Below are 23,535 nucleotides of genomic sequence, written 5' to 3'. Positions count from 1 at the left end.
TCATTAGTGTCTAGCCCTCTGCTAAAGAATAGGATCATTTAGTCTCCCACTCTTGTTCACACAATGAAATCCATAGAAAGAGCCGATATGTGGGTTTAGATGGGAATGTACAATAAATCAGCTTTTTTTCTGTCTGGAGATCAAAGAAAAACATTGATAACTATATATTACAGGGAATGCTACTTTTAGCTCATGGCTTCACACACTGGGAATCATGTTTATTTTTATGTTTGTATTTGGAAAGGCAGAATTAGAGCAAGCCATGCATATATAGATCAATGCATAGAGATTGCTCTTAATACAGCCCATATCAAACACAAGTCATTCTCAACCCTGGGTTTCTTTGATCAACTATCAAGGAACAAATTCTGACAAAGTTTCCATTACAAACTATAACCATTACATGTGCTTGTTGTACATTTTTAACCCCTTATTGAGAACAAAAACAATAGAATCCCATTGTATATGAATCATCTTATATTAACTAAGTCCATCTTACAAGTAAATACATACATCTTGCATCTATTTTTACCTGAGCCACTTCTCTTCCCCTACCTTCTCCACTGATCATTTACTCTCAAATTACTGCTAAAATATGTCTTCAGAGATCAGATGAATTATTAGATCATTGAGGGATCTAGTTATATGTTGCCTAAAGAAGTCTGGAAGGGGGGCATCCAGTAAAAAGAGATACAGACAGAAATATAGCACATGCTAAAAGGTGGAATCCTTTTCCCATACATGAATTGCACTACCAACCCTCCATCTATCTTAAGGGTATAAACCCACACACCGTATACGCAGCAGATACGCAACAAATACGCAGCAGATTTGTTGGTACAGATTTGATGCTGTGTTCAGTTATTTAGATCTAATCTGCTGCGAGTTTGCTGCGTATCGCAGCAGTAAATACGCTGCATATACGGTGTGTGGGTTTATACCCTAAAGGGGTATTCCACTCAAACATAACTTTTGATATGTTGCTGCCCTTGATCAGACTTACAATTCATTCCATACTTGTTATTATATATTCAGTCTCCTTCTCCCAGTCCTGAGCTGCTGCTTTCTGCTGAAGACACAAACAAATGTGTGTGAGCTTTTCTCTCTGTCTCCCCCTTCTCTCCCCTCCTCTCTGAGACAGCTGATGTAAACAAGCCCCTGACTGGCTTTATCTGCAACATTGGTAGCTTCTTTGTAATGCTGGAAGGGTTATTTGGAAGTCAAGTTGCTAATGAACCCACTGTCATTAACCCTCCCAATATTACAAAGAAGCTACAATGTTGCAGATAAAGCCTGCCAGGAACTTGTTTACATCAGCTGTCTCAAAAGGGAAGGGGGGAGGAGGAGGAGACAGAGAGAGAGGCTCACACAGATTTTTGTTGTGTCTTCAGCAGAAAGCAGCAGCTGAGAACTGGGGGAAGGAGACTGAATAGATAACAACAAGTATGGAATTAATTATTAGTTTCACCATGGGCAGCAACATATCAAAAATTATGTTTGAATGGAATACCCCTTTAATCCTGTGCAAAAGCAAATAGAAGATGTATGCATGTACAGTTCTAAGAGTCAGAGACAACTACAGCAAAATTTCACAATAAATGTACACACTATCCATCTCATGTGTATCTAACAATTATTGTACCCACTATATGTCTGCGTGTGTTTAAATAAATGCCCTATCTATATGACTACAAACTACAAGTATATAAACCCCCAGATGACCCAGAGCACATTGACAATAACAATGTAACACAATAGGCAGTTCCACAGTATTAGTTTTGTCATTTTTGGAAAGATTTTTTATTGTAATAACATTCGAAACCCTTAAAGTATTGTCACTTACATATTCACACAGACATGAATTTACTCCACTCATACAACAGAGCTGAAAGGAAATACAATATAAAACAATGTTATTATAAAGCACACGAATGACTACATTCCATCTGACTGCCCATGCACTTATAATAATAGAGTTCTTCATACAAAGAAATACTGTTCAATACATATTTCAACTTGTGGGACTGTGGAAGAATGTATTCCTGTAAGAAATAACAGACTTTTCACACCCAACTATTTCTCTTTTTTTTTTACAGCTAGAACAATGCAAAGCTTGCAATCCTTTTGTTTAAATAGATGAACATTTATTTATAAAATAATGAAATTATTGGCATTTATTTTAACTCTATCTATCCATCTCATATCTATCTATCTATCTATCTATCTATCTATCTATCTATTAATCTGTCTATCTAATATCTATCTATCTATCTATCTATCTATCTATCTATCTTTCTCATATTTATCTATCATCTGTCTATTATCCATCTATCTCCTATCTATTATCTATCTATCTATCTATCTATCTATCTATCTATCTATCTATCTATCTATCAATCACATATGTATCTGTCTATCTCATATCTATTTATCGACAATCCCTGAATAAAACCAGACCCTTCTATGATGGATTTCTAGTTCCTTTCTATCCTTTACACAGTACAGTGTCCCTTTTTGAGAGGACAGTCCCCTCTAGAAAGACCCTATGTCACTATATGGCTATGTTCACACGTTTTTCCAGCTCCGTTTAAAATAACGTCCGTCATTTTGAGTCTATAATAACGGACGTCATTTAGCAGCTTGGCCTGCAATGACTGGTGTTTGTACATTATTCTAGTTTGGGATTACTAATTGGACTTTGGGTGTGGCTTAATTGAAAAGTCTATTCAATTTAATAGTAAAAACGGAGAAAGAACGGTGACAGAAGAAATACTGTGTGTGAATAACTAATAAAAAAGTCCGCTGTTTGCAAAAGACGTCCGAAAATAATGATCATGTTCATTATTTTGACATCTGTGGTAAAAACGTCCGTTAATCAATGCATTGTGTGCATTGGATGTCCGTCTTCCCATTGACTTCAATGCATTGCCATTGCAGTCAGTTAAACCACAGCAAAAACTGTATAAAATGCTAAGGTTCTGATGTTCCCTTTATGGCCTTAGTCTTAATGGAGCTATACAGTTTTCTGTACTACATTTTACTACAGGCATGCACTGGATAAATTTAGCATGAGTTTAATGTAATTGTTAGTCTTAATAGAATGCCATATAGATAAACCCCAGCCAAGACTGTAATGTTGTATAAAGTACACTGTGCTGTGGAAGCCTTTAAAATGACATGTCACTGTAAATATGTGCCGCATTGTGTTAACTGGGACATTAGGCTAATTTCAATAGGAACAATGACAAACGTGTAATCACATGTTCCAGGGGGCTGGGTTCACACTATGTATATTTGAGGCTGTATTTGGTCCTCATGTCAGGTCCTCATAGCAACCAAAACCAGGAGTGGATTGAAAACACAGAAAGGATCTGTTCACACAATGTTGAAATTGAGTGGATGGCCGCCATATAACAGTAAATAACGGCCATTATTTCAATACCACAGCCGTTGTTTTAAAATAACAGCAAATATTTGCCATTAAATGATGGCCATCCACTCAATTACAACATTATGTGAACAGAGCCTTTCTGTGTTTTCAATCCACTCCTGGTTTTGGTTGCTATACAGCCTCACAAATACAGCCTCAAATATACATAGTGTGAACCCAGTTAAACTGCAAACACTATAAGGCTGGGTTCACACTACGTATATTTCAGTCAGTATATTTCAGTCAGTATTGCAACCAAAACCAGGAGTGGATTAAAAACACAGAAAGGATCTGTTCACACAATGTTGAAATTGAGTGGATGGCCGCCATTTAATGGCAAATATTTGCTGTTATTTTAGAACAACGGCTGTTAAATTGAAATAATGGCAGTTATTTACAGTTATATGGCGGCCATCCACTCAATTTCTGTGTTTTCTGTGTTTTTAATCCACTCCTGGTTTTGGTTGCAATACTGACTGAAATATACGTAGTGTGTACCCAGCCTCATACTGTATGTTGAATGCATTATGTATGATAAAGTGAGGAAAAGTTGAGATAAAGCTGGTTCAGTAGCTTATCCATTTGGTAGAGTAAGTGGAGTTCCCTATAAAGAGTCCAGATGTGACACTATGTGATATTCATCAATCATGTTGGTTCTAATGTACATGTCCCAAATTGTCTTTACAGCAGTATATAACATATGTGTATATACTCTGTGACTACTCTACATCAGCATTCACTATGAACTGTGAAACAAATGCAGAAACTATATGGCAGTACAGTGGTGCCTTGGATTACGAGCATAATTTGTTCCTCAACCATGCTTGTTATCCAAATCCACTCTTAAACCAAAGCAAATTTTCCCATAAGGAATCTTTGAAATGCAGACAAATGGTTCTACACCCCAAAAAATATATATTTTGTTAATTTTGAATAACAGGTAAAACAAATGAAACAAACATTTAGAAACAGCTGAATATGTCATATTATAAGTTACTGTACAGTATAGCAATCAGCATGTGATGTATAATGTATAGTAACTGCATAATAATGAAAAAACAGCAGCAGTTTATAGATACAGGATAGAATAGGTAAAGTCCACAACAGCACAAACCAAAAACGTAGAATGGGGCGGGTGCCCGTCTCACCACTCCGGCCCAGGGGCGGCAGCAAATCCAAAAGAACGTTGAGAGACAGCACTTCCAAAGCAATAAGTGGGATTTATTGACACTACGCACTGGTGTGTCAATAAATCCCACTTATTGCTTTGGAAGTGCTGCCTCTCAACGTTTTTTTAGATACAGAATAGAGCTGCAGATCCCCATAATGCAGGAGCGTAGTACAACAGGCTAGAATAGAGAAGCAGGGCTGCTGTCAGATGTCTGTGTGGTCACAATGGTGAAGGGGTGTGTGTTCAGAGCTGTGCAGGAGGACGGTGACAGAAACTTTTCTATACAGCAGTGTGAATGGCTGAGTGTGAGTGCAGGCATATTATAGCAGTGTGTATAGCTGAGTATAAGTGCAGGCATATTATAGCAGTGTGTATAACTGAGTGTGAGTGCAGGCACATTATAGCTGCAGTGTGTATAGCTGAGTGTAGGTACAGGCAATTATAGCTGAGTGTAAGTGCAGACACATTATAGCAGGAATGAAGAGGATGGGAAACAAGGGCTGACAGAGACTGCAAGGAGGAATGAGCAGGGCACATGTGGGCGCAGTATAGCAGCACTCTCTGTCCGGGGAAAGATGGGTTACAGCTATGAAGAAATTACCTACACAATCCTGTCCCCTGATGCAAGCCCCAGCTTTAAGTAGATCTGCCATGATTTGGAAGGTGAAGGAGACTTCCTGGGTAAGAGTACACTGCTGTATACCCCACTTTGCAGGCCATGCCCTCCCCGACTTTCCCTCCCACCCAGTACGGGGAGCTCTTAAAGCAAAGCAATGCTTTTAAACCAAGTTATTTTAAAATTTGCAAAACGCTCTTAAACCAAGTTACTCTTAAACCAAAGTACTACTTGTATTTTGGTCAGTTATTATTTGTAGACTAAATGCAGGAGATAATTTAGAGAAAATCCATATTGCTCCTTTTTTATGTTTAGTCCCACATGTTTAGTCCCACGTCTTGTTTAGGATCATACTAAACAGTGATCGAAATGGTGACAGGTGAAAGTGGCCAACTGGATAGTCCCAGACGGGAGGGTCTGTATGCCTTGATCATTCTCAGTAGTGCCATGTGTGACATAACCACATTACACCTATGGTATCAAGTGTTTGGAAAACTTGTTAACCAGGTTATTAAATATTAATTCATTGTTAGTGGGGGCAATCATGTGTCTGCCAGCCTGCTGACTGTGGTCTGCTGACTTCTATCTAGTTGCTGACAATGGAATACATTCAACATACTGTTGTTGTGAATTGTTTGCCTTTGTGATTAATTGATTAAGTAATGTGGTTAATATGATTTGGTTGCTTTATTACTCTTAACAAAACTCCTTATGTCTATGGCTAGCTCGTATAACGCTTATTTGCAGATGTGAGTCTTTCTAGGAAGCTCGTAAATGACTTGAAACAGGATTCCTTCAAAACAAGAACTTTGTGCCTTAAAATTATAAAACTTTCCCTATCCTAGGCACCAAAATGCAAATACATCACCAGGTTCCTTGTGACATTTAGATACTTATTTTTTTTGTTTCCTTACAGATCCATTTGATGTTTGGAAATATGATTAACCCTCTCCTCCCTCTCCTAGGTAGAGACTGAGAATTCATACACCATCCAACTACAGAGCTATCAGTTATTGCATCTCTTCTCTGATATAAAGAATGCAAACTTGTTATCTCCATTGTTCCTCTGGACTGATGTGCACATCCACACATCTGCGGGTGTAATAAGAATTACTGTTGTGTCTTCCTATTATCATGAGATATTGATATACCCCTGCTGAGATCAGCATCAGAATTGAACACAATAGCTCATGCTGATTTCAAGTTTTACCCTAGCTGATGTATGATACAATAAAGCACTGACTGCTACAAATTACCACTTTGTTTAGTTCTTTCTTCAGTCAACATTTGCCTATGTATTATTTTCCATACTGTGATTTATAATTCCTACGTTGCATCTATATTTCGAAGAGCTCCTTCATGCACATATTTTTTCCACTGTTTGTAAATGATTATAAAAAACATAATTTCCACTGTTTTGTTGTTGTTTTTTTTTATTATTGTAACATATTTTCTTCCAGATTTGTCATGTCTTATAAAGTAGCCTATGGGAAAAAAAAAACTGCTAAAAATTGCTATGCTGAAAACACAAACGCAATGAAATACACTACAAAATGCTGGTGAAACTGAATATACACACTTTAATAAATATACACACACAGTGTTTGGTTAACCCCATCTTAACCATGCGGTATGGATGTCTTACTTTTATTTTTTTTCATAAACATGCCTAGGTTACCTGGCCTTCTAAGAAACTGGCCCTATAGGGCATATATATGATTACCAACTGTGACAGAGATCGGTATACGGCCACTTTTACACTTGCGAATTGCAGTCTTTACAGTTTTACATCAGTTTTTGTAACCCAAAACTAGTAGTGGGTCCATAACACAGAAAATATACAAAGCTTTCCCTCATAGCTTTTTTTCTCTCCATAAGTTTTACTCCTCATTTTGAGTTACAAATACTGATAAAAAATACTGACCTAGTAAAAGTGACAGTATAAGTGCACTATATGCTGGTGCTATATAACTAATGACAAGTATTAGATATAATAAAAAATAAAACATCTAGGGTAAAGTATTTGATAACTGTAAAAATCACCTTCCTATTTAATCCAGACCCTGATGCTACCCTGTAAAGGTGAACATAATGCACATTGTTTACCGAGCTACAGTATATGTTGGTGCAATATAAATAACCTAAAGAATTAAAAAAAAAAAAATAACAACGAGATATAAAAACTGCAAACTGTTGATGGCTGTAAAAATAACCCAACATCTTTCTTGTTTAATAATTTAACTCAATCTGTTCAATATTTACAGCAAGTTTGTAACAACAACAAAACTCCACGTCTATCCATATGTATAGGAGAATAAGTGCACTACACAATGGGGACAGGCTAAACACCATGTCATCCCTGAGAGGGGAGAGACTGACCCATGTGTCACACAGCCATGCTCTGGTGTGGCAGCACTGGCATTGTAGCATGGCACTGGTGACCTCTTGCAGAAGTACTTGGGTCCGCAGCTCCATCCCCTCCCTCCCTCCTCCCCTGTCTGTGCCTGCTGCCTGATGCCATTGTATAAAGCTCCCTCTGCTGCAGCACCTGGATACACACATGTACTCTACCTTGGGTGTTCTCCTTTCCCTCAACTTCACTTTCTTGCTTCTTTCTCCATCCACTTGCCTGGGAGACTGGATGCAGTGCACTTTCTCTCTGTGTAGGAGGATTGGAGAGGTATAGGGAGAGAAGCAGCAGGGCTGATGTGATCTCCCCAGAGCCCTGGGAGTGTGGCTGCTGTGCCTCCTCTCCTGGAGAGTACTGACTGCTGCCTGTGTGTAGATTCATACATAGATAGGCTGCTGTGTGTTACAGGGGAGAGGTGTGAGCCTGATAGCACCTCACTGGTTACTGATCCGCCCTGTGCACCTCCCAGTCTCCTGCTCCCTGCCTGACACATCACACAGGGCTGCAGGGGCTTCTTCACTAGGGGCACAGGGCACCTGTCTGATGACCCACTTCTTATAAGAGTGTGCCAGGTGGTGAGTGCAACCTCTTCCTCTGTGGGCTGTCAGTGACACCATTATACACTATAACCTACAGGGCATCCACAGCCTGCACTATAGCAGCACAGGAAGCAGGCACCCTGATAGCTTGTGTTCTCCATTCTGCAGGAATTACACATATCCTTCTTTTCCTTCCACCCAATGCCAACTTTATATGTGGAATAGTCAAGAGCAGACACAAGGCTTGAGCTGCTCCAGGACGCCCCCAAGGGGAGGAAGAGGGGTTGGTACAGTGATAGATGAACTGTACTTAACCTGCAGCTGAGGAGTTGGCATGAGATACCTGACTTCATCTAGGAGGGGGTGAGAACTGTGCCACAACCACTTCCCCCAGCCTGACCTAGCTAGTGTCACTTATACAACAAAGTCACACAGTCTCACATTTACAGCTTGTGCTGGGATTAGTAATAGAAGTATTAGTGTCACTTTACAGGAACCAGAGTGACCAGCATGCCCTGCCACACTGCAGATGCAGCCCTGGTGGAAACTGAGAACTTTCTGTCCTCTATTTGACTCTGTGATTACAAGAAGTGACAAATCCTGTGTAGACAGGGCAGTTCTATGCAATCGTTTATTCTCTGTTAGCTGCCATTTAAGTCAGGTGAAAGGGTGACCCCTAGAGCTCCTCAATTTCATTACTGACTGTAGATTACTGACTTTATTACTAGAGATGAGCGAGCATGCTTGTCCGAGCTTGGTACTCGCTCGAGTATTAGGGTACTCGATGGTGCTCCTTACTTGGAGGAGCATCTTGTGATACTCAAGACAATGGCATCTTCCGCTTCCTGCATGTTTGCCGTTTTTTTTTTTCAGCCAATCATCATGCAGGAGAGTCTTTGGGAGCTTGGAGCATCACAAGGGAACCCTACATGTCGATAGCAGCGATTGGCTGGTCAGATCAGATGACCTGGCATATAAGAATCAGGTCCCGCAATGCTCTCTTCAGATGCAGGCTGGATGACTATAGGGAGAGAGCTGCTGTCTGTCAGGGAGAGTGTTAGGCAGAGAATGAGAATGTGGTTAGGCAGGAATTCACCATGGAGAACCCAACAGTCCTTCTAAGGGCTTAAAATTTTTAAAACTTTTTTTTTTCCGGTACTTTTGGCTGCTGGCTTGGACTTGTAGTGCAGCTGTCAGTAGTCAATTTGTCCTGTTGCTGACATTCTCTTGGCTGGCTGGGATCTGTAGTTCAGCTATAGCTATCCTCACTGTGCTATCACTCTGTTATCACCGCCATGCTGAGTTACACAAAATTTTTGGGTGGTTCAAATGCTACCTCACTCTAACTCGTTTACTGTGTGCTCATCGCCATGCTGTGTCAGGCTAAATTTTTGTGTGCTTTAGTTGATACCTCAGTCTAACTTGGTCACTGTCACTGCCATGCTTCATTGCACCTACTTTGGTACTTTCCTAACATGTGCCAGCACATGTGCCTTTTCCATTTTAGTCTGGGTCAGCAAAATTGTATTGAGGGCCACCACCCGGCTGTTGCCCATAATTTGGCATAATGTTGCTATTAGCCAGCCCCAGAGGCATCCATGCATGCTGCCCCTGCTGTTTACTGTCCATTTCCATGTTGTTTTCATCATTTTCTGAGCAGGGCCGCTTCTGCCATGAGGCAGAATGAGCTTTCTGCCTCAGGCGGCAGATTCTCTGCTCCACTGGGGGGGCGGCATAATCCCTTACTTTCACTTTTCCTGCATGGTGAACGCCATAAAAACAATATATCTGTGCAATATATTCACTGTTGGTATATATGTGCTGTATATTACTGCTAGTAAATATCTATGTATGTAGATATCTGTTTATGCAGTGGGCTACATAGATTTCTTAACTGCTAATTGTTAATTGGCAGGGGGCGCCATTTCAATTCTCGCCTCAGGCAGCAGAAAACCTAGAATCAGCCCTGTTTCTGAGGTTTACAGGTTTTCAGGCAACCTTCCCTGTGCAGAGCTTTGGTCCCCTGCAAAAATGCTTGAGTTTCCCATTGACTACAATGGGGTTCGTTACTCGTAACGAGCACCTGAAATTTCGTCTTGAGTATCGAGCACCCAAGCATTTTAGTACTCGCTCATCTCTAGCTGTAATGTATTATAGATGCACCTGTAGAAGTTAATACACACACAAAGACGTACATAAATAAATAAATAATAAATAAATACTCTGGGAGAGTCGCTGATGGAGAAGGATCTGGGTGTACTTGTAGATAATAGACTACAGAATAGCACACAATGTCAGTCAGCTGCTTCTAAGGCCAGCAGGATATTGTCCTGCATTAAAACAGGCATGGACTCACGGGACAGGGATATAATATTACCGCTTTATAAAGCTTTGGTGCGGCCTCATCTGGAGTATGCTGTCCAGTTTTGGAACTCGATTCATAAAAAGACGGGCAACTAAACTAATAAGGGGAATGGAGCATCTTAGTTATGAGGAGAGATTAACCCCTTGCCGCAAAATGACATTTGGGAAACGTCATGTAAAGCAGGTAGTTCCCGCAACATGACGTTTCCCAAACGTCATGCTTTTCCTGCCTCCCCCCACTGTCCCTAAGTGAGATCGGTCAGCAAGAGGAGGCTGTGTCACACAGCATCCTCCTGCTGCCACTGCCCGGAGGGGTGCCGTGCTCCCCCCACGCAGTTAACCCCATAAACGCCGCGGTCAATGCGACCGCAGCGTCTATGGGGAGTTTTAAAGGAAGACCGGCGATCGGGCGGCGGGGGCAGGCTGTGGCATGTTGCCTCCTCCCGCCGCCACTGCTGATCCCTCCCCTGGCCCTTCCGTGCGGCGATCCGCCAGTACGGGCCAGTACCGGCCATTACCGGTGCCGCCGCTGCATTTCATCTCCCTCACCGTGAATCCACGGTGGGGGGAGATGAAATAAGTGTAAATCAGACCCCAGATCAGCCCCCACCCCCCCACCCCTAGTGGCCGATCACTAACCCCCCTCCCCGGGCGGCCATCACATCCAAGATGGCCGCCCCCATCGCTGCGAACAAATGATGTTTGTTCGCAGGGATGGAAATAAATAAATAATCAAAGCCCCATGCTCTCCACCACCGGAGGTAGCAGAGAGCATGGGGCAGTGATCGGGGACCCCCCTGGGGGGTCCCGGAGCAGGCGATCGGCGGTATATACTATATACCGCTGATCGCCTGTTCCCAGTGCTGCCCGGCACTTTTTATCCCCTGTCACCATAAATCATTGGTGACAGGGGATAAAAAGTCTCAGTGTCCCCCCCCCCATGTAACCACCTCAGGTTGCCTATAACCACCGCACCTTGACCGTAACCACCCCAAATTGCCAATGACCCCCTCCAGATTGTCTGTAACTACCGCACGCTGCCTCTGACCACCGCATGTCGCCTCTGACCACCACACGTCGCCTCTGACCACCGCACGTCGCCTGTAACCACCGCACATCACCTCTGACCACCGCCTGTCGCCTCTGACCACCGCACGTTGCCTCTGACCACTACACGTCGCCCCTGACCACCACACGTCGCCTGTAACCACCGCACGTCGCCTGTAACCACCGCACGTCGCCTGTAACCACCGCACGTCGCCTCTGACCACCGCACGCCGCCTGTAACCACCGCACGTGTAACCACCGCACGTTGCCTGTAACCACCGCACGTTGCCTGTAACCACCGCACGTTGCCTCTGACCACCGCACGTCGCCTGTAACCACCGCACGTCGCCTGTAACCACCGCACGTCGCCTGTAACCACCGCACGTCGCCTCTGACCACCGCACGTTGCCTGTAACCACCGCACGTTGCCTCTGACCACCTCACATTGCCTGTAACCACCGCACATTGCCTCTAACCACCGCACATTGCCTCTAACCACCGCACGCTGCCTCTGACCACCGCACGTTGCCTCTGACCACCGCACATTGCCCGTAACCACCCCAAATTGCCAGTGACCCTCTCCAGATTGGCTGTAACCACCCCAAATTACATGTACCCATTCCAGATTACCTATAAGCACTTCAGTTTATCCGTTACCACCCCACGTTGCCCGTTACAACCCCACGTTGCCCGTTACCACCCCACATTGCCCGTTACCACCCCACATTGCCCATTACCACCCCAGATTGTCTGTAACCACCCTAGGTTGCCCGTAACCAGCCCAGGTTGCCCGTAACCACCCCAGACTGTCCGTAACCCCCCCCACACACACACACATTACCTGTAATCTCATTTTTTTATTGCATTTTAGTAACTGCGCTATTCTAATAACTATTACTAGCTGCGGTTTTGCTCAAGCAAATTGGCGCTCCTTCCCTTCTGAGCTCTGCTGTGTGCCCATACAGTGGTATATGCCCACATATGGGGTACCGTTCTACTCAGGAGAACCTGCGTTACAGATTTTAGGGTACATTTTTTCTCCTGTTCCTTGTGAAATTTAGAAATTTTAAACTAAACAAACATATTATTGGAAAAATTTGAGTTTTTCACTTTTACTGTCTTCTTTTGAATACTTTCCTCCAATACCTGTGGGGTAAAAATGCTCACCACACCCCAAGATGAATTCTTTGAGGGGTGAACTTTCCTAAATGGGGTGACTTTTGGGGGGGTTCTCTTCTGCGGACACTACAGGGGCACTGCAAACGCACCTGGTGCTCAGACACTTCTTCGGAAAAATCTGCACTGAAAATGCTAATTGGCGCTCCTTCCCTTCTGAGCCCTACTGTGTGCCCATACAGTGGTTTATGCCCACATATGGGGTACCGTTCTACTCAGGAGAACCTGCGTTACAGATTTTGGCATGCAGCTTCTCCCCTGTTCTTAGTCAAACTGAGAAATTTCAAACTAAGCGAACATATTATTGGAAAAATTCTAGTATTTCAATTTTACTGTCTTATTTTTAATACTTTCCTCTAATACCTGTGGGGTCAAAATGGTCACCGCACCCCAAGATGAATTCTTTGAGGGGTGTACTTTCAAAAATGGGGTGACTTTTGGGGGGGTTTACTTCTGCGGACACTACAGGGGCGCTGCAAACGCACCTGGCGCTCAGAAACTTCTTCAGCAAAATCTGCACTGAAAATGCTAATTGGCGCTGCTTCCATTCTGAGCCCGGCTGTGTGCCCATACAGTGGTTTATGCCCACATATGGGGTACCGTTCTACTCAGGAGAACCTGCGTTACATATTTTGGGGTGTGAATTCTCTCATGTTCCTCATGAAATTGAGAAATTTCAAACTAAACGAACATATTATTGGAAAAATTTGAGTTTTTCATTTTTACTGTCTAATTTTAAATACTTTCCTCTAATACCTGTGGGGTCAAAATGGTCACCACACCCCAAGATGAATTCTTTGAGGGGTGTGATTTCCAAAATGGGGTGACTTTTGGGGGGGTTCTCTTCTGCGGACACTACAGGGGCTCTGCAAACGCACCTGGCGCTCAGAAACTTCTTCAGCAAAATCTGCATTAAAAAAGCTAATTGGCGCTCCTTCCCTTCTGAGCCCCGCTGTGTGCCCATACAGTGGTTAATGCCCACATATGGGGTACAGTTGTATTCAGGAGAACCTGCGTTACAAATTTTGCCACACTTTTTTTTCTCTTGTTCCTCGTGAAATTGAGACATTTCAAACTAAACAAACATATTATTGGAAAAATTCTGGTTTTTCATTTTTACTGTCTTCTTTTGAATACTTTCCTCTAATGCATGTGGGGTCAAAATGCTCACCACACCACAAGATGAATTCTCTGAGGGGTGCACTTTCCAAAATGGGGTGACTTATGGGGGTTTTTCTCTCTGCTGACACTACAGGGGCTCTGCAAATGCACCTGGTGCTCAGAAACTTCTTCAGCAAAATCTGCATTAAAAAAGCTAATTGGCGCTCCCTTCCTTCTGAGCCCGGCTGTGTGCCTATACAGTGGTTTACGCCCACATATTGGGTACCGTTGTACTCAGGAGAACCTGCGTTACAGATTTTGGCATACTTTTTTTCTCATGTTCCTTTTGAAAATGAGAAACTTTAATCTAAACGTATATATTATTGGAAAATTTTAATTTGCTATTTTTTTTACGGCCTAATTGTGAATACTTTCCTCCAGCCCCTGTAGGGTTAAAATGCTCATTATACCCCTAGATTAATTCTTTAAGGTGTGTAGTTTCCAAAATGGGGTCACTTATGGGGGTTTCCAGGATACAAGCCTTCTAAATCCATTTTAAAAAAGAACTGGTCCCTAAAAAAAAATCAGTTTTGGAAATTTCATGAAAATTTGATAATTTGCTGATACATTTCTAAGCCCCATAACACCCTAAAAAAGTAAAATATGTTTACCAAATTATGCCAGAATAAAGAAGACATATTGGTAATGTGATTTAGTAACTAATTTATGTGCTATGACTTCCTCTTTTAAAATCAGAGAATTTCAGAAGTTCATAAAATGCAAAATTTTCAAATTTTTCATGATATTTTGATGTTTTTCACAAAAAACCCACAAAGTAGTGACCAAATTTTGCCACTAATATAAATTGCCATATGTGACGAAAAAACAATCTCAGAATCGCTAGCATACGTTAAAGCATCACTGAGCTATAAGCGCATAAAGTGAGACAGGTCAGATTTTGAAAAATGAGCCTTGTCATTAAGGCCAAAACAGGCTTTAGCGGCAAGGGGTTAAAAGAATTAAATTTGTTTAGTCTGGAGAAGAGACGTTTACAAGAAATATGGGGAAAAGATGTTCCAGGTAAAACCCCCTCAAAGGACAAGTGTGCACTGCCTCCGCCTGGAGAAAAAAAGGTTCAATCTCCGGAGGCGACAAGCCTTCTTTACCATGAGAACTGTGAATCTGTGGAACAGTCTACCACAGGATCTGGTCACAGCAACAACAGTAGAGGGCTTCAAAACCGGCCTAGACAAGTTCTTAGAGCAAAATAATATAGATGCATATGTATAGAACCTATCACCCCTCCCCCTTCCCTGTAACCATCCCCTCCTTGGTTGAACTTGATGGACATGTGTCATTTTTCAACCGTATTAACTATGTAACTATGTAACTATGTAACTAAATACACAAATAAATAAAATAAATTGATTAATTAATAAAATAAATAAATATACACATTTCCCATCCCTCTTTATAAATGATCCCCTATGAACAAAATACACATACAGTGATACCTTGGTTTCAGAGTAACTTGGTTTAAAAGCGTTTTGGTTTAAGACCTTACAGTTTTTCAAAATTGTGACTTGGTTTAAGAGCATTGCTTTGGTTTAAGAGCTCCCTGTACTGGGTGGGAGGGGAGTGGGGGAGGGGCATGGTCTGTATAGCGGGGTCTACAGCACTGTACTCTGACCCAGGAAGTCTCCCTCACCTTCCAAATCATAGCAGATCCACTTTAGGCTGGGGCTTACATCAGGGGACAGGACTGAGGGAGTAATCTCTGCATAGCTGTAACCTCTCTCGCCAGACAGAGATTGCTGCTATACTGTGTCCACATATGTCCTGCTCATTCTTCATGCTCCCTGCAGTCTCTGTCCGCCCTTGTGTTTCCCATACTCGCCATTTCTATACAGCAACTTATAATATCACATATTCAGCTGCTTCTGAATGTTTTTTTCATCTGTTTTACATGTTTTTCAGAATAATAAATCATTATTTTTTGGGTGTGGAACCAATTGTCTGCATTTTTATGATTTCTTATGGGAAAATTTGCTTTGGTTTAAGAGTGGATTTGTATTACAAGCATGGTCCAGGAACAAATTATGCTCATAATCCAAGGCACCACTGTATTTGGTATTGCCGCGCCAGTAATGACCCCGTCTATTAACTTGTTACATTAATTATCCCGCCTGATTAATGTAGTAAAAAATAAAAAACTAACCAAAATGACATTTTTTGTTAATCCCGCCCCCATCTCTGTTTAGTACCCATTATCTATCTATCTATCTATCTATCTATCTATCTATCTATCTATCTATCTATCATATATGTATGCATATTTATTAAATGTGTATATACATATATATATATATATATATATATATATATATATATACATATATATATATTCTTAATAAATGGAACTTAACTTTTAACCTCTCTATAATCCATTTATTTTTTGCCCCTGCAAAGGGTTGTCCAGTTATTTATCATACTAATTATACCCATATTACCATCCATAGCAAATTTGTAATTTATTTACTGCCCAAAGAAAGAGGTTTATTCTCCTCATCACAGGCTTCCCACTCCAAAAAACGTACGGATATGTAACCATAGATTGTAAGCCCTAATAGAAACAGGGGATGCCATGGAAAGTATATAGATACAGTATACAGTATATGGCTAGGTTCACACGATGTAACTGTGCGGCTGTATTTTTTATGCGGCTGTAAATGTGCGGGTGAAACTGCGGCCGTGGGAAAAAATAGACATGCGGCTCAAAACATACGGTCATTTACTTGGAAATCTGGTTCAACTAAAAATAACAAATAAAATCTTAAGAAAGTGATGCAAACACCTCTGGATGCATCTGGGAAAGCAGGGGACACAGTTTACATGAATCGCTATTACCGGGGTTTGCGATCCTCTGCAGTATGCCGATGTCTCTCATGGTTAATATATTGAAATAATAAAACACATTTTCTTTGTAATAAAGTCCCTTTCATTGTTCAATAATTAAATGTAAACGATTCCATCATTTTGCAATTAAATATACTGTTAAAATAAATATATATATAAATAAATGTATATTTATATATATATTTATTTTTTGACAGTATATTTAATTGCACAATGATGGATTCGTTAGAATTAAATTATTGAACAAAGAAACTGTATTTATTTCCACGAAAATGTGTTTTATTAATTAAATATTAATTAGTACAGGAAGCTCCATAAGCCGTTAATTCATATTCCCGGCAATAGAGCATTCTGTACTAATCATCACTTTACTTTAATTAAAACATCACATGTTTCTTCTAATTATGTTATGACAATAGCATTATTAGAAGAAACATTTAGAATTATATGTGCGCTCAGCTGATTGGCTGATCGGCTCAGCACACATATAATTAGCCGGTCCGCAGTACAGTGACTTCATTGTGCTGCGGACCAGCGAAGAGGACACATCGGGGTGAATATAGAGCTCTCCCCACCCCCTCCGCAGCACTGCACCCCTCCCAGCAAGGAAGGGGGGTCACTTAACCCCTTCCTTGCTGGGATGGGTGCAGTCTGGCATCAGTCTGGCCCCCAAGGGGTTAAGAGGGATGCAATACATCCTCTCTTAACCCCTTGGGGGCCAGACTGTAAGCAGCGATCTGTAAAGATGCTGCATACTGTAAGGAGCACAACACCGCTCACAATGATGGGTGTTGTGCTCCTGTTTGTGTGTTTTTTGTGTGTTTCTCCCTTTTTGTTTTTCAGATATCGGTATCCTGGGGATTACGTCGGATTCCGTGGACTACGTTGATGACCAGCGGTTGTTGTTTTAATTTTTTTTATAAAATAGTCAATGAGGGGTGTGGGGGTGTTTTTATTTGAATAAAAAATTTTTTTAACTTGTGTCTTGTCTTTATTTCTTTACTTTATAGACTTAGTAGTGGAAGCCGTCTAATAGACGGAATCCATTACTAAGTTGGAGCCTAGTGTTAGCCGGTATAAAATGGCTAACACTAACCCCCTATTATTACCCCAGTACCCAATGCCACCAGGGGTACTAGGAAGAGCCGGGTGCCAGTGGTCCCGGAGCGTCAAAATTGGCGCTCCTGGACCGGGCGGCAGCAGGCTGGTAAGATTTAGGCTGGGGAGGGCCTAAACCAATGGCTCTTCCCACCCTGGTCTTACCAGGCTGCTGTCGTTTGGTTTTTAACCCGGCTGGTTATAAAAATAGGGGGGACCCTATGCGGTTTTTTTAAATTATTTATTTATTTAAAAAAAAAACGCATAGGGTCCCCCCTATTTTTATAACCAGCCGGGTTAAAAACCAAACGACAGCAGCCTGGTAAGACCAGGGTGGGAAGAGCCATTGGTTTAGGCCCTCCCCAGCCTAAATCTTACCAGCCTGCTGCCGCCCGGTCCAGGAGCGCCAATTTTGACGCTCCGGGACCACTGGCACCCGGCTCTTCCCAGTACCCCTGGTGGCATTGGGTACTGGGGTAATAATAGGGGGTTAGTGTTAGCCATTTTATACCGGCTAACACTAGGCCCCAACTTAGTAATGGATTCCGTCTATTAGACGGCTTCCACTACTAAGTCTATAAAGTAAAGAAATAAAGACAAGACACAAGTTAAAAAAAATTTTTATTCAAATAAAAACACCCCCACACCCCTCATTGACCATTTTATTAAAAAAATTAAAACAACAACCGCTGGTCATCGACGTAGTCCATGGAATCCGATGTAATCCCCAGGATACCGATATCTGAAAAACAAAAAGGGAGAAACACACAAAAAACACACAAACAGGAGCACAACACCCATCATTGTGAGCGGTGTTGTGCACCTTACAGTATGCAGCATCTTTACAGATCGCTGCTTACAGTCTGGCCCCCAAGGGGTTAAGGGAGGATGTATTGCATCCCCCTTAACCTCTTGGGGGCCAGACTGATGCCAGACTGCACCCATCCCAGCAAGGAAGGGGTTAAGTGACCCCCCCTTCCTTGCTGGGAGGGGTGCAGTGCAGGGGAGGGGGTGGGGAGAGCTCTATACTCACCCGGATGTGTCCTCTTCGCTGGTCCGCAGCACAATGAAGTCACTGTGCTGCGGACCGGCTCATTATATGTGCGCTCAGCCAATCAGCCAATCAGCTGAACGCACATATAATTCTAAATGTTTCTTCTAATAATGCTATTTTCATAACATAATTAGAAGAAACATTTGATGTTTTCATTAAAGTAAAGTGATGATTAGTACAGAATGCTCTTTTGCCGGGAATATGAATTAACGGCTTATGGAGCTTCCTGTACTAATTAATATTTAATTAATAAAACACATTTTCGTGGAAATAAATTCAGTTGCGTTGGTCAATAATTTAATTCTAACGAATCCATCATTGTGCAATTAAATATACTGTCAAAAAATAAATATATAGATAAATATACATTTATTTATATATCTATTTATTTTAACAGTATATTTAATTGCAAAATGATGGATTCGTTAGAAATAAATTATTGAACAACGAAAGTGTCTTTATTACAAAGAAAATCTGTTTTAGTAATTTAATATATTAACTATTAGAGGCATCGGCATTCGGCATCATTGCCGGCTATTTTTGAAGTACTCCGTACGGACCGCCTGTCAATCCGGGGCCGCATATTCAGCCGCAAACAATGGTCTTGTTCATTTTTTACGGGTCCATTTACGATCGGGCCGTAGATTCAGACATAGTGTGCACGGTGCAGCCGTATATCCTATACTTTCCAGCGTTCGCATGAACCACCAAAAATACCGCCGCACAATTACAGCCGCAAATACAGCCGCACAGTTACAGCATCTGAACCTAGCCTATATATGGATATCAAAGACAGGTTATGGTGTTTCTCCCAAAAACATGGTGCTACTGTAGAGTAGGTGCTACTCTAAAAGTGTAGTGTACTTCGTGGCAGCTGGTACATACCAATAGTGCTGAGCGAGCATGCTTGGTAAAGCATTGGGCATTACCTTGTGGCCATACACGGTCGAACACATTCTAATGTCTCTTTCAGTTGGCTACTGCTTTTTTTTTTTTTTGTATGTTTCGTGTAAACATCCCTTCAAGCCAAAAAATATACAAAAAAATAGAATGAAAGGTAAAGTTTGTAAACCAGGCACCCTCCGCTCTGGGGTTTTGAGAACTTGAGCAATTTAGTGCTTGCTCAACACATACCAACAATACAGCTGGTGGTTGCTAAATTTGTGTGTTCAGCTCAAAAAGCAACAAGTGCTGAAGAACATGGTAGACAGATGCATTTCAGATGTGCAAGCTACGAGCCAAGAATTTACAGAAATATTTTTCTGATATTGGAACTGAAATAGTTTGACCAACAGAATCCCCCAAGTTTACCTGTTAGGCATTTTGATCAGTCGGAGTCTATCTACAGAGACCTCCTCCGATCAGTAAAACAAGCCGGGATAAGCTTGCCGCCATATGCTTCTGGGGGGGGGGGGGCACAGAATGGCCCTGCAACCCCACTGTCACAGGACTAAACCCCATGGGCCCCACCGCACCCCGCAGGTGCTGCTGGCAGAGAAGTGTGAACATGGTAGGGACTCATGTGTGCCAGAAGAGTTTAAAGCAACTCTGTACCCACAATCTGTCCCCCAACCGCTTGTACTTTCAGATAGCTGAAGATCTGTCCTGGGGTCCGTTCGGCAGGTGATGCAGTTATTGTCCCAAAAAACAACTTTTAAACTTGCAGCCCCGAATATCTGTGCCCTAACTTTACACCACCCCTCAGTCCTTTCTCTCCACCCTCTTCATCATTAGGAATGCCAATGGAACATTTCTCCTGTCTGAACACTGCACAGGTGCCTTAACGGTCCAGCCCATGTTCAGTATACACACAGCTGATGAATAGGAGACAATCTGTCTGGGGCATTCCTAGTGATGAGGAGGGTGGGGAGGATGGACATAGAGCGTGTGCCAGCCTAACTGCATCACCTGCCGAATGGACCCGAGGACAGATCTTGGATTAAAAGCAGCTATCTGAAGGTACAAGCGGTTTGGGGGATCAGATTGTGGGTACAGAGTTGCTTTAAGTTGAGTAGGGTCTTGAAACTAATGAACAGTGTGAATACTCCTTACATATGCCTCTGACATTGAAGAAATGCAGTGTGAACATACCCCTAGTCTAATTACAATCGCAGATGATAGCCGGATTAGATATGAACTAATGTCAATAAACAAGAGTTTTCATTCACTGACAGCAAACATATTGTGAAAAGCTGTGGATATATTAGAGTATATTAGAAAGTTGTAGACCTTCTCATTTATATAGAGGTTAAACGTTATTTGCATATGAACAGAAAACCCCTTTGCTGTGTGACCATAGAAGTCCTATTTCCTTAAGGGTACAAACCCACTTGACGTATTTGCTGCGTGAATCAGTCTTAAAAATAAGCAGGCAAAACGCAGGTTGGCTTTATACGATTGTTCTGCGTTAAAATACGCAATTGCGGATTTTTGAAGCGTGAAGCTTGTTGTTAGCAAAGCATCAGTTGTTAACAACCTGTGCGAAAAACGCATGTAGCTTCATGCTTCAAAAATACGCAATTGCGTATTTTAATGTCTAGAAGCTCTCAAGCCCTCCCTTATTATGTGCTCATTGTAGTTCCTGGAAAGTGAAACTTGTAATGAGATGTCAAGTCTCTTCCTCCTGCTGAAAATAACGAGAACATATGCAAACAATTGGCCAGCTGAGCTCAATGATAGGCCAGTCCATTGTTTACATTTACATAGGTACGGAGTGATAATATCTGCCAAAGCCCTGGGCAGATAAATCAAACCACTTCTGCTCTCAGCCTTGTGATCTCAGAATGAGGAAGAGCAGAATGTCTTTTTCGGCTTCCTGCAGTAAAGATTGCCGCTGATAAGGTCTTCGCTCTCACTCTTAAGATTTCTCTCCTAACCTAATTGAACCTGAATCAGCAGTCAAGTATGAATCAAAAACAAAGATTTCATGTAAACACCCACGCTGTCTTTTGCTTTTCATATAGACGATTACTGTCATAATGAAAGTAGCACCTATAGCTTTTAGTCTTTGGCTGCTGCACATTAAATTTTTATTTTTGTAATATCTTACGTAGGTATGACTACAGAAGTGCATCAGAGCTTAACGTTTTTGGTTCCACACAAAGGGGAACTCCATAGTTATCACTATATTTTAATATCTAAATGTAGCCAACACAAATCTTATATACTGATGAATGTAATTTTAATAAAGTAGTCAAGTAGACATTACTCCCTAGTATGCCACTGCATGGGGATATTATGTAGATGCACTACAGTAGTCACGATTGTAGGGTTCAATATTCAATTAACCCCTAGACGACCTAGGACGTACCGGTACGTCCTGGAAGTCTGCCCAGACGACCCTGGACGTACTGGTACGTCCTGTGCTATGAAGCGCACTCCGGAGCGGAGCGCGCTTCATAGCAGGTGGGGGCCGGTTGCAATCAGCAGCCTGCACCTCACCATTAATGACACGCTGCAGCGTGACATTAACTCCTTAAACGCTGCAGCGTTTAAAGGCCCTATTTCACCAACAGATCTGACGACAGATTATCTGCCAAAGATTTAAAGCCAAACCCAGGAACAGACTATAATCAGAGAACAGGTCATAAAGGAAAGACTGGATTTCTCCTCTTTTCAAATCCACTCCTGGGTTTGGCTTCAAATCTTTGGCAGATAATCTGTCGTCAGATCTGTTGGTGGAATAGGGCCTTAAGTGTAAGTAACAGGGGGAGTCCCCTGTCACTTACAGATCGGGACCCCCGCAGTGTGACTGCGGGGGTCCCGATCGTTAAAACAGACCGCCGGAGGTCTCTCACCTGCCTCCACGCGGTCCGATCGGCGATCTGCTTCACTGAACCTGCACAGGAAGGATCAATGAGCAGATCGCCGACAACACTGATCAGTGCTATGCATATGGCAAAGCAATGATCAATGAATAAAATGAAAGTAATGTATGTACAAGTCCCCCTAAATGTATAAAGAAAAGTTAAAATCACTAACACACTGCCCCAAAACCCCTCCCCCAATAAAAGTTTAAATCACCCCCCTTTCCCATTATATAAATAAAACATATAAACAAAAAAGTAAATAAATAAACATAATATACCGTAGTGTGCGCAATTGTCCAATATATTAAAATATAACAAGCGTCATTGTGAACGGTGAGCGGCGTACACGAAAAGAGGGGAAAAATGTGCGCGGATTACCTATTTTATGTTACATTATATATAAAAAAATTTTTAGAAAAAGTGATCAAAACATCCGATCTTCACAAATATGGTATTAATAAAAACTAGAGATCATGGCGGAAAAAATTACACCCCATACAGCCCCGTAGGTGAAAAAATAAAACTGTTATAAGCGTAACAATAGGCCCATTTTATTAATAATTAATTGCCAAAAAAAAAGGATTTCATTAAATAAATATATATATATATATAACATTAGAGAATCTGCGTAAACCTGCATATGGTTGTGTTTGGGCTGACCTATAGCGTAATAGTATCATGTCGCTTTTACCATATAGTGCATTATGTAGAAACAGGAACCCCCCAAACTTTACCATATTGCATTCTTTTTTACGATTTCACCTATTTATATCTTCATAAATAATATATTTGGGATACCATCAT

At 41.7% G+C, this 23,535-nt stretch overlaps 1 protein-coding gene across 1 annotated transcript in view; it reads right to left on the bottom strand.

Moving 5' to 3' along the window:
• Positions 1-7,966, bottom strand: part of SATB1 (SATB homeobox 1) — a 131,565-nt gene extending 123,599 nt beyond the window's left edge. The window contains exon 1 of the mRNA XM_069958695.1: positions 7,789-7,966. The gene's annotated coding sequence lies outside the window, so the exon portion shown is untranslated. The remainder of the gene's footprint in view (positions 1-7,788) is intronic.
• Between the last annotated feature and the right edge of the window lie 15,569 nt (positions 7,967-23,535).

Source organism: Dendropsophus ebraccatus, chromosome 2 (genome assembly GCF_027789765.1).
Source record: "Dendropsophus ebraccatus isolate aDenEbr1 chromosome 2, aDenEbr1.pat, whole genome shotgun sequence".
Lineage (NCBI taxonomy): Eukaryota > Metazoa > Chordata > Amphibia > Anura > Hylidae > Dendropsophus > Dendropsophus ebraccatus.
Note: the sequence above shows the minus strand (reverse complement) of the source record. Positions and strands in the feature narration are given on the sequence as shown.